Below are 16,613 nucleotides of genomic sequence, written 5' to 3'. Positions count from 1 at the left end.
TGATTCTGCACAGAAGGATCAGCAGAGAATTTTCTATTTGAAAGTGGCTATGAGGGATGTGAAGTCATGTAACTGAAACTAGGTGACTTAAGGGGGAAACAGGAAATCTAGGACTGTGCAGCAATAAAAAATACCCAAGGATGACACATGGATTGTATGAAGAGCACTGTTTATAAATTCAAAATTTTAATCAAATGCTTGAAGCTAACCCATTAATGCAAACTTGTTCAATGTGTTAAGCAAAGCAGTTATTTTAGGTTACTAGCTTTTGTGAACTTTGTTTTATCATAAAGTGGTGATTTTTGATACTTATTTGTTGTTGTAGCTTATAGATAATGTTCATAATGATTTCAATACAGTGAAAGAAACAAAAATTAAACATCATTTTTAAAAAATCACCATGAGGGCAAAATATTTTTCTGCCAATACAGCTTAAATTTCATAAACTCAATTTCATCAGGAAGAACCTCAGAAATGAAACATAATTTGAAGAATATTCTTTAAAAGGATGGTTCAGCAGTTTCTAATATGTCCAGATTAAAGAAATAATTGAGATATATTCAGATGAAAGAGAATAAATATACCTAAAAAGAAATGCCATGTTTGATATGAAACTGAACACAATTTTTGTTTTGAGCCTCTCTTCATTTCTATGATTATTATTATTATAAACATTTTGCTTGTTTGATAGGACATGATTGGGTACTTGTTGAGGTGTGGTCCAGGACCCTACATGAGAAATTTTTACTACAACCAGGTTAATTCAATGATTGTAGTAAACCTCTTGTGAATACATAAAAGGCTGTCTCTGTTCTTAAATGAAATGCTACCAGAATAATTAAAGAAACTGAAATTTTTTGAAACATAAATTTAAAATTGTTAAAGAAAACCATATTATACAAGAAATATTAAACAATATTATATCAGTGATAATACAAATTTAAAAAAGACCCTTCACATTTGCTGTTTTCCTTCCTCATGTATGCACAGGGTCAGATCAGGGTGAGATTACACTGTCCTGCTTTCATAGGTTATGAGAAGAATTGTCAAAGTCAGTGCCACTTGGGCATACTCCCTTTGGCTTCAGAATATTTGGGAATGGAGTTCATGGGAAGTCTTTCTTTGCTAATACAATGCTATTTGTTCAGAACAAAATATGTGCCACATTTGTGCTGAATTTCTCCCATGTCCAGCACCATGTAAAATAGGGACTTTGGGTGGGCATTCACAGTTACATGTGTATCATTCTAACTGACAGAATCATGGTATGCTGGCTCCCAGGACAGCAATATCACTCAGGGCAATGATAATACCTGGACCAAGGAACAAACAATATTCAGTGTACACCATCATGCCTGCCCTCTGGGAGTCTTGATTCCTGTCCTCAATCATGCCGCCAACTCACTCAACACATAAAATATCAGCCTTTCCACATATCATGTGTTCTCATTATCACAGGACCACCTTGACGTTCACTCAGAATTTAGGCCCAGCATAAGACTTCTGGCAAGCATTAATAGAGCAAGAAATCCCACCACTAAGGCAACCATGAGCCAATCCTCATATCAGCTATAGACCATGGACAGAGCAGATACATCAAAGTTCTCCAAATTTCACTGCCTTAAAGTGGGTTCATTGACTGCACATGGGCATGCCTCATGGTAGGCTCTGCTAAGTGAGAACCCAGGATGCTAAGCTGCATGTCTTAGATCCATCAGTAATTTCTGTGCCATTGGAAAAAATAGGCAGGGCCAAGCTTAGTCAGGGGCACTTCATTAAACTTTAGCCTACCCCACACCCAATTAGAATTTGCCTTTGGGGATTTCTGTATAGCATCCTCAAGGGAGAGGTGAACCCTCACCATCCATTGGGGATGCAGGTGATCCTGGGGCTGCAGAATCATCCTCATATACCTACAACAAACTGCACAGGCCACAATACCTCCACCATCACCTGCACACTTGGGGAATCCATTATATTTTCAGACCACAGGGCAGCCATCGGGATAGAACCCTGTTGCTTAGCAACCTGATGCCTGCTGTGAGGCAGGAGATGCTCAGCATAATTTGCACATAGGCATTCCAAGCACCCGCCAGAATTCAAGGCTACTTTGGTACCTGGGCTGACCCTGTCTCCTCCACAGGTTGAAGCTGCTGTGAGATTTCTTCCCTGAGGTTTCTTAACTTGGGATTTCCTGCTCCTTATGAGGCACACCTGGTACAGGGATTCCTATTTGTAGTAATGGGAAAAATTCAGAAACACTTGGTGTGGTGTGCAGCTGATTCTGCACACAAGGCTCAGCAGAGAAGCCTCTATTTGAAAGTGGATATGAGAGATGTGAAGTCATGTAACTGGAAGTAGTGGACAAGATGGGCAAACAGGAAACCTAGGACTGTGCAGCAATAAACAATACCCCAAGGGAGACACATGGACAGTATGAGGAGTACAGATTGTAATATTAGAAATTTTAATCTAATGCCTTGAAGATAACCCATTAATGCAAACTTGTTCAATGCAGGAAGCAAAGTAATTATTTCAGGTTATTAGCTTTCCTGAGACTTTGCTTCATTATGAAGTGTTGATTTTTTTTTTTTTATATACAACAAATGAGTTTATTTTCACCATAGGGATAACATACTGTACCTCTCTGCCAATGTTACTTGAAAACCTTCCACATCAAAACAATTTGACAACAGATATAAACAGTTCAATAAATATGCAATGATCTTTCATTACAGTCCTTTAAAGACACATGTTAATTCATGCCGTTAACCTTAGGATCACAGTGCATACAATCCAAATATGTATTGTATTTGGGTGACTTTCAAAGTAATGTTGGATCCCTCACTTTATTAATAATCCCACTATACCCAATAAGTTCATTTCATAGGCCCTATCATGCATTAATCATTTGGTGGTGGGCGTTAATGAAAACTTTTTCTGTTACATCCATTGCCGGCAATGAACGTCCCAAAACTGCCAAAGAAGTCATTGTTACTGCACAATACATGAGGACCTAGACCTTTTCCAAAAGCTTAAAAAATGAAGTGTTGATTTTTGATACTTGTGTGTTGTAGCTTATAGAAAATGTTTAAAATGATTTACTTCAATGAAAGAAACAAAAACTAAACTTATCATTTTAAAAAAATCACCATGAGGGCACAATAATTTTCTGCAATAGAGCCTAAAATTCATAAACTCAATTTCAACAGGAAGAACCTCTGAAAAAAATGCCATTCTAAGAATATTACATAAAATGATAGTTCAGCAGTTCTCTAATATGACCAGATGAAGGAAATAATTGAGACATATTCAGAAAAAAGAGAATAAGTATACCTAAATAGAAATGCCATCTTTGATATGAGACTGGACACTATTTTTATTTTGTGCCTTTCTACATTTCTATCATTATTATTACTATTAACATTTTGCTTGTTTGATAGGTCATGACTGGGTAATTGTTGGGGTGGGGTCCAGGCCCCTAGATGAAATATTTCTACTACAACCATTTTAATTTAATGATTATGGTAATGTTCTTGTGAATACATAAGAGACTGTTTCTGTCCTTAAGTGAACTATGACAAGAATAATTAGAGAAACTGACATTTTTAAAACATAAATTTATAATTGTTAAGGAAAAGTTATACAAGGAATATGAAACAATGTTAAAACCATGAAAAAAGAAATTAAATAAAGACACTTCACATGTGTTGTTTTCCCTCCTCATGAAGGCACATGGTCAGATCTGAGTGAGATTACACTGACCAGCATTCATGGGATATGAGAAGAATGGTCACAGTCAGTGCCACTTGGGCCTATTCCCTTGGGCTTCAGCACATTAAGGAATGGAGACGTCGGGGAGGACTTCTTCCTTTGCTAATAAACTTACTTTCAGATCTGGAAAAGAATATGTGCCACATTTTTTGTTAATCTCTCCCAAGTCCAGCTCCATGTAAAAGGTGGACTTGGGGTGGGCATTCACAGTTAAATATTTATCATTCCAACTGACAGAGGCATGGTATATTGACTCCCAGGACAAGGATATCCATCAGGGCAATGATAACTCCTGGACCAAGGAACAAACAATATTCAGTGTACAGCATCATGCCTGCCATCTGTGAGTCTCCATCCCTTTCCCCAATAATGCCTGAAACCCACTCAACAAAAAGAATATCAGCCTCTCCACATATCACGTGTTCTCTTCATTACAGGGCTACCTTGACTGTCACTCAGCATTTAGGCCAAGAATGAGACTTCTGGCAAGCATAAATAGAGAAAGAAATCACCCCACTAAGTCAGCCATGAGCCAATCCTCATGTCAGCTATAAACAGTGGACAGGGCAGACACATCAAAGTTCTCCAAATTTCCCTGAATTAAAGTGGGTTCATTGACTGCACACAGGCTTCCCTCATGGTAGGTTGTGCTAATTGAGCACCTGGGATGCTAAGCTGCATGTCATAGATCCTGTGGTAATTTCTGTGCCATTTAAAAAAATAGGCAGGTCCAAGCTTGGCCAGGGGCACTTCATTAAACTTCCACCTACCTCACACCCAATTGGAATTTTCCTTGGATATTCCTGTATAGCATCCTACAGGGAGAATCAAACTGTCACCATCCATCAGGGCTGCAGGTGATCCTTGGTGCTCCAGAATCATTCTCATGTACCTACAACAAACTGCACAGGCCACAACACCTCCACCATCTCCTGAACACTTGGGGAGCCCATTGTATTTTCAGACCACACAACAGCCATTGGGATAGAGCTCTGTTGCTTAGCAACCTAATGCCTATTGTGAGGCAGAAGAGGGTCAGCATCATTTGTGCATGTGCATTCCAAGCCCCCACCAGAATTCCAGGCCACTTTGGAACCTGGGCTTTCTCTGTCTCCTCCACAGGTATGTGCCCCAGTGAGATTTCTTCCCTGAGGTTTCTTAACCTGGGGTTTCCTGCTGTATATTAGGCCCACCTGGGTACAGGTATTCCTATTTGGAGAAATGGGGATGATTCAGAAACACTTGGTGTTGTGTGTAGCTGATTATGCACACAAGGTTCAGCAGAAAAGCCACTATTTGAAAGCAGATATGAAGGATGTGAAGTTGTTTAAATGGAAATAGATGACAAGAGGTGGAAAAAGGAAACCAAGGACTGTGTAGTCATAAACAATACCCCAAGAAAGATTCATTGACTGTATGAAGAGTACTGTTTTGTAATATTAGAAATTTTAATCAAATGCCTTGATGATAACCCATTAATGAAAACTTGGGAAATACAGGCAGCAAAGAAGTTATTTCAGGTTACTAGCTTTCCTGAGACTTTGCTTTGCTTTATTGTAATGTGGTGATTCTTGATACTTGTGTGTTATTGTAACTGATAATGTTTAAAATGAATTCAATACAATGAAGGAAATAAAAATTAAACTTATCATTTAAAGAAAAAAATCACCATGAGGGCACAATAATTTTTTGCCAGTACCACTGAAAATTCATAAATTCAATTTCATTGGGAAGAACCTCTGAAAAAAACACTATTTGAGGAATATTCTTTAAAATTATGTTTCAGCAGTTTTCTAATATGCCCAGTTGAATGAAATAATTGAGATATATTCAGATGAAAGAGAACAAATATATCTGAAAAAGAAATGCCATGTTTGATATGAGACTGGACTCTATTTTTGTTTTTTGCCTTTCTACATTTCTATCATTATTATTATTAACATTCTGCTTGTTCTACAGGACATGATTAATTGTTGAGGTGGGTTTGATGTCTATAGATGAGATATTTTTACTACAACCAGGTTAATTTAATGATTGTGATAATGTTCCTATGAAAAAATGACACTGTCTCTGTTCTTAAGTGAAATGCTACAAGAATTATTAAAGAAACTGACATTTTTTATAACATAAATTTAAATTTGTTAAAGAAAACCTTATACAAGGAATATGAAACAATGTTAAATTGGTGATAAAAGAAATTAAATAAAGACACTTCACATGTGTTGGTTTCCCTCCTCAAGAAGTTACAGTGTCAGATCACGGTGAGATTTCACTGAACTGCTTTCATAGGGTATGAGAAGAATGGTCACAGTCAGTGCCACTTTGGCCTACTCCCTTGGTCCTCAGCACATTCAGGAATGGAAAGGTTGGGGAAGTTTTCTTCCTTTGCTAATAAACTTGCTTTCAGATCTGAAACAAAATATGTGTCAGATTTATGGTTAATTTCTCTGAAGTCCAGCACCATGTAAAAGGGGGACTTGAGGTGGGCATTCACAGTTAAATGTGTATCATTCTCACTGACTGAACCATGGTATGTTGGGTCCCAGGACAGTGATATCCCTCAGGGCAATGGTAATTCCTGGACCAAGGAACAAACAGTATTCAGTGTACACCATCATGCCTGCCCTCTGGGAGTCTCCATCCCTGTCTCCAATCATGCCTCCAAGCCATCCAACACAAAAAATATCAGCCTATCCACATGTCATATTTTCTCTTCATCACAAGATCACCTTCACTCTCACTCAGCATTTAGGCCCAGAATGTGACTTCTGGTAAGCATAAATAGAGCAAGAAATCCCAACACTGAGACAGCCATGAACCAATCCTCATGTCAGCTATAAACAGTGGACATGGCAGACACATCAAAGTTCTCCAAATTTCCCTGATTTAAAGTGGGTTCCTTGACTACACATGGGCATGCCTCATGGAAGTCCCTGCTAAGTGAGCATCCGGGATGTTAAGCTGCATGTCTTAGATCCAGTGGAAATTTCTGTGCCATTGGAAAAAAAACATGCCCAAGCTTTGCCAGGGGCTTTTCATTATCTTCTGCCTACCCCACACCCAATTTGGAATTTGCCCTAGGTCATTCCTGTATAGCATCCTACAGGGACAGTCAAGCCTTCACCATACATTGGGACTGCAGTTGATCCTCAGGGCTGCAGAATCATCCTCATATACCTACAACAAAGTGTACAGGCCACAACACCTCCATCATCACCTGCACAATTGGGGAACCCATTATATTTTCAGACCACATGGCAGCCATTGGGATAGATCCCAATTGATTTGCAATCTGATGCCTGTTGTGGGGCAGGAGATTGTTGTCATTTGCACATGTGCATTCCAAGCACCAGCTAGAATTCTAAGTCACTATGGAACCTGTGCTGACTCTGTCTCCTCCACTGGTTTGAGCCCCAATGAGATTTCTCCCCTGGGTATTGTTAACTTGGGATTTCTTGCTGTATATTGGGCACCACTTGTTAAAGGGAATTCTATTTGGAGTAATGGAAAAATTTCAGAAAATTTTTCATGTGATGTGTAGCTGATTCTGCACAGAAGCCTCAGCAAAGAAGCCTCTAATTGAGAGTCTATGAGGGATGTAAGGTAGTGTAACTGTAACTATATGTCAAGAGAGGGAAAAAGGAAACATAGGTATGTGCAGCAATAAAAAATACCCTAAGGAAAATACATTGACTGTATGAAGAGCACTGTTTGTAATCTTAGGAATCTTTAAACAAATGCCTTGAAGATAAACCATTGATACAAACTAGTGCAATGGGGGAAGCAAAGTAATTTCAGGCTATTTGCTTTTCTGAAACTTTGCTTTGCTTTAGCAGAAAGTGATTTTTGATATCTGTATGTTGTTCTAGCTTATAGGTAATGTTAAAATGGATACAATACATTGAAAGACAGAAAAATAAAACTTTTCATTTAAAATATAATCACCATGAGGGCACAATAATTCTCACCTATCTGGCCTAAAATTCAGAAACTCAATTTCATCAGTAAGAACCTCTGAAAAAAATACAATTTGAAGAAAGTCTATTAAAGGATGGCTCAGGAGTTTTCTAATTTATCCAGATGAAGGAAATAATTGAGATATAAGCAGATGAAAGAGAAAATATATTCCTGAAAGAGAAATGCAATGTTTGATAAGAGACTGGACACTATATTTGTTTTGTTCCTTTCTAAGTGTCTTCAATGATTTTTCCTCAAAAAAAAAAAAAAAACAAAACAAAACATGAAATTGATACAGCATTTAAGTGCATATCTAATTAATCTACCAAGGAATTAAAGAATCTAAAGCCTCTCATCTTTCTTCTTTCTTCCATTTCTCCTTACATTCATCATTACATTCCTAGAATAACAAGCTCATATTTTACTTAGATTCATTGCAGGTGCTCACTCTCTGCTTGAAGAAAAATTTCCTTTAACACCTGCATTCTCATTTTCTCAATGTCTCTGATCAAATATTTCCATTTCGTAAATAATTTCCTTGACTATTTTATCAGAATTGATATTTTTGGTGATTATTTTATCCATTCTTATTTTTTCTTGTTGTACTTATCATTTCATAGTATTGTGATTATGACAATGTAAGTATTTATGAGATTTATTTGTGTCTGACATTGTAAGATTCATGAGTATTTTGCTGGTTGATATAATTATCCCTATTTCCTATACTTTTATCTATAGCAATTAGCTGCTCAAATTCCTGTGCTAAAATGGAATGAATTATAACACACTTTCACATTGAGTAGGATTGTGGGAAGACTGTGGAGTAGGGAGCTCTAGGACTCATCCAACTGCATCCAACAGAATAACTATTAAAAATGCAGGAACAGTATAAAACCAATATTTGGAAACTATGGAGGCCAGAAGAACATTCCATAGTATCCAAGGAAGTGTGGAATGAAAATGTTGAAAAATTACACTAAGAAGAATAAATTTCTTTCCCATCATGGTGGCTATGAGTGTTTATCACCTATTCTAACTGCATGCCCCCATGGTGTACTGTCCCTGTGTACCTCATTAGTGAAAGAAGACAGCATAAAAATCCTTTTCTCCAAGATCAGGGATGGGTGCACCTGGTCACTAATCATGGCTTTTGATTAGCACTTCTGATAAATGTGGTCCCTTCTGAGGGAAGCCATTGTTTCAACATATCCAGAATAAAAGACAGAGGCAGAGGAAAATTAAAGAGGTACTCTTCCTCAGAACTGTAGTGGACAGTTAGATGAAGAGCTGCATTTGCTGAACAGGCCAAGAATTCACACCCAGGTTGCACTAAAGAAGCCCTCATATCCTTTTGGTCCACTACCCTGGGCACTTTGGAACCAGTTTGTACCCTCATTGTTTGTTCATGGCCTTCTTTTAACTGGCAAAGACTGACATAGGTAATTCCTCTCCTGCATGCCCCTCTTCCAAGAATTTGCCCTTGGGGAAAAGGAGCTTGACAAATGAAAAGAGTGTAAGAAATTACAGAGGCAGACAGTCTGGGCAAAGTCTTGCCAGCTTTATTCACTTAGGGGAGGGGAATCTGCTTCCTGGGAAAGAGATATACAGTCAAACTCCTGCACACAGGGGAACTCCAAAACAACCACAAGCAAGTGACAATGAGAAGTCTCAAGTTCAGAAGATGGAAAACCTAAACTGCATTTGCCTTCAGCAGACCTTTGTTAAAGGTGGGAAAGGAACTTGTTGTCTTCTCACCAGCTGGCTATAGTCAAGAAACAGTTATCTCATGGAATAAATCACAGAGGTAACATTTTTAAATATTAAAATGTACAGTGTACAACAAAAGAGTAGAAGACAAACGGGAAATGATAGACCAAAGGAAGAGGATAAAAATCCAGAAAACACCAAAGAAGAAGATGATAATTTGTTTATTACTAAGCATAATTAAAAAATAGATCTTATAAATGCTCAAGGAGATGAAAAAATAGAGAAAGAATTAAAGGATATAAGGGAAACAATGAGCAGTATGAGAATCTTAGTAGAAAGATAGAAAAAAGTCCTGCATTATGAGTAGTGATATTACATGTAAATGGATTTAGCACTCCAGTGAAAAAGCAAAGTTTGGCAGAATGCAGAAAAGTGATGATACAACTATATGATGTCTGCAAGAGATGCACATTTAATTCAAAGATACAAGTAGGGAAGATGTTAAATGTGGAAAAAATATGCTAAAAGAGATATGAAGTAGCTAAACTTACATGAGATAAAGTAGACTTTCTGTCAAATGTGGTAATGAGTGGCAAAGATTGTCATTATATACTGATAAATGAGACAATGTATAAAGAAGACATAACAATTAGAATCATATACGTACCTAACAGCAGACATCCAAAATATATCCAGAAAATACTGAAAATTTTGAATGGAGATATTGATGTTTCCACATTAATAATAGGAGACTTTTTAGAAAACCTTTCAATAATGGATAGAACATCTAGTCAGAAAACCAATAATATAATGCAAGCCATGAATGATACTCTAAAATAACTAAACCTAACAGAGATACATAGAACTGTGCACCCAAGAGAAACAGAATACACTTGCTTCTTGAGTGTACATGGATTATTCTCCAGGGTATAGCATATGTAAAAACAAGCCTCAATAACATTCAAAAGCATTAATATCATGCAATATATGTTCTCTGATGACAATAGAATGAAGCTAAAAACCAATAAAAAAGAGAAATTGAAAATTCACAAATATGTGGCAAATAAATAACATACTCTTAAGCAAATGATGGGCAAAGAGGGAACAAGTGAATTACAGAATATCTTGTGGAAAATAAAAATGAAAATGCAATATAACAAAACTTATGATATGCAGTAAAGGCAGTGCTGAGAAGAAAATTTATAGCACTGAATCCTTACATTAAAAAGTTTAAGAGATTTCAAGTCAGTGACCTAACATCCAAACTGGAAGAATAGAAAAAGAAGAACAAAAAACACAAGGTGATCAGAAGGAAGGAAATAACAAAGCTTAGAACAGAGATAAACAAAACAGAAAAAAATAAAATAATGAAAATCAACAAAACAAAATGTTGGTTTTTTGAAAAAGATTAATAACATAGAAAAACCCTTAGCTAGAATGACAAAGGAAATAAGAGACAGGTTACAAAGATTAAAAACCAGATGTGAAAAGAGTGGTATTAATATTGACCAAATTGAAATAAAAAGGACTATAAGAAGATCCTATGAATATGATATGATTATACCAATAAATTACATAATCTAGATGATTTGAACAAAGGCTTAACTATCCACATTGACTCAACAAACCAATAACTAGTAAAAAAAAAATTGAAACAGTAATCAAAAACCACCAAACATAGAAAATTCCAGGACCATATGGCTTTAGTAGGGAATTCAACCACGCATTTCAAGAAGGCTTAACTCCAAATCTGCTCAAACTCTTTCAATATTTGAAGAGGAGGGAATACTCCCTAATTCATTCTACAATGTCAACATCACTACAAGCCAAAGCCAGATAAGAATACCACTAGAAAGATAAAACTAAAGACAAATATCTCTTATGAATATAGATGCAACAATCCTCAAAAAATACTAGCAAACCAAATCCAACAGCATATTTAAAGGATTATGCACCATGATCAAATGGAATTTATACCTAATATGCTAGGTCAGTTCAACAGAAGACAATCGATTAATGTAATATAACACATTAACACAATGAAAGGGAAAAAACAATCATCACACTTGCAAGAAAAACATTTGACAAAATCAATCACCTTTTCTTGATAAAAACACCTAGAACAGAGTGACAACACCAACATCCCTTGAAAAATCTTACCTAGAGATTTGGCAAGTAAAAGGACAAATTCCACTTGCTTTGAACTCTGGAGGATGGTAGAGATTGGAGAACCACACTACAAATGCTGAGTTATAGAAACATAAAAATCTCAGGTAGGAAAAGTCCATCCCAAGCTACCAGTATCTTCCCATTTTCCTCTCCTTCACTCAGTTCTGGACATCTCCAGAGACACACTGAGACAACATGGCCCCAAGACCCTCTCACCACTGACAGAGTCTGTAGAACAAATCCCAGCAGTAAGTTTGAAATCCACACATATGCAGGCACATGGACCTAACTCCACAGAGACCCAGGGCAGAACAGGACCCCTGAGGAATACTGCATAGAAAAGCTCCCTCAGGGTAGGGAAGAGATATACCACCCTAGAATGACTGAGAAGACCTGTTGTGACGAAACCAGTTTTAGTTGTTAGTTCACCTAAAGTCAAAGAGACTTTTGAATTGACATACATTTCTAGATTAACCCAATCTGCTATTCCAGAGTACCCCATTGGGAACAAACTGGAGACAGGAAAACCTTGCAGAGAAATAAAGAGGACATTGAACAGGACTGCTGTAAGATAGGATGAGTTCCAAACTAAAAAGTGTAGGAAAATGGGGCACTGTGTTAGCAAGAGTATGTAAACAAATCATAAAAGCTGGGGAGAAAAGTCTGCATCAAAAGAAACAGAACAGCTCAGATTCCCAAGGAAGACACAGAGAAAAGGAAGCTCTACTGCAGTGAAACAATTGCACAAAAACACAATACTAAAATTTTCACCACATATCTAGGACAAGAATCAGATGAAGAGCTAAAAACCTGAAGTATTACACATGGACTATTTTAAAGGTCTAGAATTAGATCAATCAAAAACATAAAACCAACAACAATAAAACCTAGACAAGAGGGAGAAACGGGCATTCAGAGTTAACATATCAAGGGACACATAAGCATAAATATCAGCACAAAAGTGTAAGTCATGTGAAGAAACAGGAAAACATGCCTAAATCAAGGGAACAAATTAAAACTTCAGAGAAGACTAGAAGTTGGAACAACTGACCAAACATGTTCAAACAAATTTCCTAAATCTATTCAAGGAGATGAAGGAAAATATGCAAAAAGAGTTAAAGGATATTAAGAAGAAACCTTGTGAAAAGAAAGAAGATTTTGAAAGTATAAAAAGGAAATGTAACAAATTATGGGCATGAATGGCAAAATAGAACAGATGAAAAATACACTAGAGGCATATAACATTCAATTTGAGTAGGCAGAAAAAAATCAGTGAGCTGTAAGACAGGACAATTGAAGTCATACAATCAGAAGAACTGATAGAGAAAGAATAGTAAAAATTGGGCATTGTTTTAGGGATTTGAGGGACAGCATGAAGCACACAAATGTACATTTCATGGGTGTCCCAGGAGAAAAGAAAGTAAAGCAGCAGAAAGGATATTTGAGCAATTAATGGCTGAAAGTTATAATATACATTACATTTATGAATATTTATAAATATTCATAAATATACATTAAATATACATTAGAATAAATCCTAATATACCTAATATACCCACACTAAGACACATACTAGTCAGAATGTCAAATCCTAAAGATATAAAGAGAATTCTGAAAGCAGTAAGAAATAGCAATTCAGCACATATAAAGGATCCTCAATAAGAATATGTTCCAATATCTCATCAGAAGCCGTGGAGGTGAGAAGGCAGTGGGATGATATATTTAAGGCACCATAAGAGAAAAACTGTCAATCAAAGGTTCTGTATCTGCTGCACCCGTCTTTCAAAAATAAGGGGAGTACAAAAATCAGGTGCCACACTGCATGTAGTGGGAGCCTTGTGGGTAAGGGCAGCCTCTTCCTTCCCTAAGTTGAGGAATCACTGTTCAGGAAGCATGGTGAGGGATGTGGCCTCTGTGGAGCAGAAATTGAATCTCCCCTGTCTGTCTCTCATCTGTCCCCACCCCTGCCACAGCATCCACCTCTACCTGAGCCTGTCAGAGTGGCTGCAGGCAAAACACTGAGTCCAAAGCAGGGAATTGAATAAATTTAATTGAGAAATGTCTGAAAACTTTGGCAAGTCCAATATAAATGAAGCAGGGAAATCAAAAGCAAATGATTCTGAACAAGGCATTGAAGATGCTGTGAAAGTTTGTGATGAACCTTTACAGAAAAGAATAAAGCTGGCCTCTCTGGGCCCCCAAAAAGTGCTAAGACCTCACTCTTGGAGAAGAGAATAAAGGAGATTGTAAATAAAGCTTTTTGGGGATTGTTTGAGTGTCCAGCTAAGTGAAGAAACCTCCAAAATATGACCATGTCATCCAACTAGTAGGGGAGATCAAAAAGACTCTCCTATATTTCTTGCTGCCCTGCCACCCTAGACTGAGAAACCAGATAGCAGAATTCCTGGATCTGGATCTGATGTAGCAGGAAGCATAATGGAGCCCTAGAAATTTCTGACTTTGCTTAATTCATTATTGGCATGATAGGGACACTATGTGCACCTGCTCATGATGAGGAAGTTAAGAAATTAAAGAACATTAAGGAAATAGTGCCCCTTTTCAAGGCAATTTTTTCTGTGGTGGGCCTAATGAAAGTGGACATGGCAAACTTTGCTGTCAGTAGCATTAGGCCACATCTCATGCAGCAGTTGGTTGAATATGAAAGGAAGAATTTTCAAGAGATTTTGGAGAAGCAACCAAACGCCCTGGATTTTGGTACCCAGTGGCTAGAAGAAGCTGCAGTTGACCTTATAAATCAGAAGTATAGAAATACCCTGCCCACTGTGGGAGGAGCTGCTTGCTCTAGCAATGTTACACTGCCAAGTCCTGTTGCTGTCCAGAATTATGCCTACTTGAAATTTGAAATGGGTCCACATCCAGAGATCTTTCCATGAAAAAATTTTGAGAGACCAGTCTTGCTTCCAAGAGCTTCAGCTTCAGTTGGAGCATGTAATCATCCTGGAGACCATATTGCTGGTCAGGTTCAGCATGGTAGCCCCAGGAATTTCATTCCAAGTAGACTTTGCTGGGAAATTCAAGATGATTGTCAAGATTCTGCTAGCAGACAAGCATCTTCCCTCCTTCAATCTGAAGGATGCCCTGACTACCATTGGGGAGAAAGTCTTCATGGAAGTGGGCAGCTGCCTTTCCTTGTGTTCTGACAAGGAGGCAGTGCTCAAGGGCTAGACCCAGGCTGTGGCCAGTCCAGATGACCCTATTTGCAGGATCATGGATTCTTGTATCCCGTCCTTAGAAACCTACCTTGCCTCAGGTCATCAGAAGCCATTCCCCAAAGTACCTGGTGGATTGGACCAAGTTATGAGAGAGGTAGAGGAAGTTGCTATTAAATTTGTTCACCTCATCAACTATAAAAAAAAAGTCTTTAGTCCCTATTATGATGTCCTTCTCAGTAAGATCCTCATCAGATTCTAACTTGCATGCACCCTACAGCACTATTATTCACTCAGCTCAGAACACTTGTTCCCAAATATAATGCTGCTTAGGAAAATGGCTATTTAGTATATTTTTATTTAACAACCCTGATTCCAAAGGGAATAATACTGTGTATCAGTGTTGAAAATACTCAAAATATGTACTGAATACTGTTTTGAGGGGTTGTGTTTGAGTGGAAGTTTACAATTCAAAGAAGTTTTTTGTTATCTTGAGTTTTATAGGTAACACTCAGCTTTGAAACACATAACTATGTGTATTCACTCCCTACTCTGTCATGATTATAGCAGCCTGGCCCCTCCAAGGAGGCTGGAACCTTCCTCTTCTGTGATCTGGGTAGTTTTTCTCTCAGACACCCTATACTGAGGGCCAACCAAGAGTAAAAGAAGCCAAACCATGACTGTTTTTAGACTCTTGACCCCCTATTTGCACAGCCCCAACCCCCCTCAACTCAACCCTTCAGGTATTTTGTGTTATAAGGGCCATCTGGTCTTACTGCCCCCTGATCCCTCTTCATTTCCTTCTCCCTGATTGGCCTAGCCAGGGACCCAGAGCCTATACTGATTATTGTATTCTAGATGAGAGTTTGATTATGAAATTATATATATATATATAATTAAATATTTTATATATATATATATATAATTAAATATTATATATATATATATATATATAGTTAAATATAATATAAAATAAGACAAATGCCTAGGAATTTTGCTTAAAATGCACTCTGAGATATTATACAGAGATGTTGATTGAATTAGAATTTTGGAATACAGTTTTAAGTATTTTCAGGTAAAATAGCCAAAGCTCACAAATCTCTTGGATAAAGAAGTTATAGACAATCCTTGTTTTTCAGCAATATTTATCTGAGGAAATTCAGTAACCAGAATTCCTGGCACCTCCTGTGACATGAAGGAGTAGTTAGTTTGGGTATCATGGATAGTCTGTTCAGTTGAAAAAACAAGTTTGAGTGTATGTGTGTGTGTATTTTAGTCAGGAACATTATTTTAGAATCAGAGCCATTAAGTTGGAGTGATCTCCAACTGAGAGGAGAGCACAGGGTAAAGTATTGAAAGAGACTCCTTTATTAAGGGGAAATGGTGGAGGGTCAAGAGGAACATTCCCTCTGTAGACTGACTAGTGATACCAGGATCCATAGGAGGGGGTGGTTATATTGGGGAAAATGTGATTTCTCAAAATACATGCAACACACTATGCTTTATTGGTGTCTTGTACTTGTAGTCAGAAATGTATGGTGCACCATATGGTCAGAAGTCATATTATTAAAGTTAAGATGCAAGGACAGAGATCTAAGATGGAAGCATAGAGAGGAGTGGAAGCTAAGTAGTCCCCCTGGAACAACTAAAAAAAAAACAGAAACAACTAGTATACAATCCAGAATAACTGCAGAAGGACAGATATGAACATCCAATCATCATACACCAACCTGATTTGGGAGGAATGCCTGAGATCACAGCACAAAATCCATAAGTAAGAACTGCAGATCCAAATCAGGAGACCCCTCCCACATAGCCCGAGCTACAAAGCCTCAT

General features: G+C 37.5%; 1 pseudogene; it reads left to right on the top strand.

Moving 5' to 3' along the window:
• The first annotated feature begins 13,665 nt into the window (after nt 1-13,665).
• On the top strand, nt 13,666-15,039 carry LOC119505157 (annotated as a pseudogene).
• Nucleotides 15,040-16,613: the final 1,574 nt, after the last annotated feature.

The sequence above is a fragment of the Choloepus didactylus genome, chromosome 10 (assembly GCF_015220235.1).
Source record: "Choloepus didactylus isolate mChoDid1 chromosome 10, mChoDid1.pri, whole genome shotgun sequence".
NCBI lineage: Eukaryota > Metazoa > Chordata > Mammalia > Pilosa > Megalonychidae > Choloepus > Choloepus didactylus.
This window is presented reverse-complemented; position numbering and strand designations above follow the sequence as displayed.